This window comes from Penaeus monodon, chromosome 28, assembly GCF_015228065.2.
Source record: "Penaeus monodon isolate SGIC_2016 chromosome 28, NSTDA_Pmon_1, whole genome shotgun sequence".
In the NCBI taxonomy this organism is placed as follows: domain Eukaryota; kingdom Metazoa; phylum Arthropoda; class Malacostraca; order Decapoda; family Penaeidae; genus Penaeus; species Penaeus monodon.
In genome coordinates this window covers 27,490,073-27,490,369 of record NC_051413.1, presented here as the reverse complement: position 1 = coordinate 27,490,369, position 297 = coordinate 27,490,073, and positions in this window count along the sequence as shown.

The following is a 297-nucleotide window of genomic DNA, read 5'->3' as shown; positions in this document are numbered from 1 at the left end:
AGCCACTTGGTTCTGGCCGCCATTTTTTTTTGTGAGTTCCCACAAATGCATGTTTTCTTGAATTCTCCATCCCAATTTAGTCACAATGGACATTTTATTATGCATATATTTAGAAAAGAGATAATGGTTTTCGGTTTGTAACATGTCGTTGGCAGCCAACGTGGATTGGTCGCCATTTTAATATTTTTACTTCCTGAATCACATGCATTATTGATTCTACGCCGTAAAACTGATCAGAAAGGTCTTTATTTTGTTTGGAAATTGAGATTATGGATTTTATGGTTACGGTATGCCATG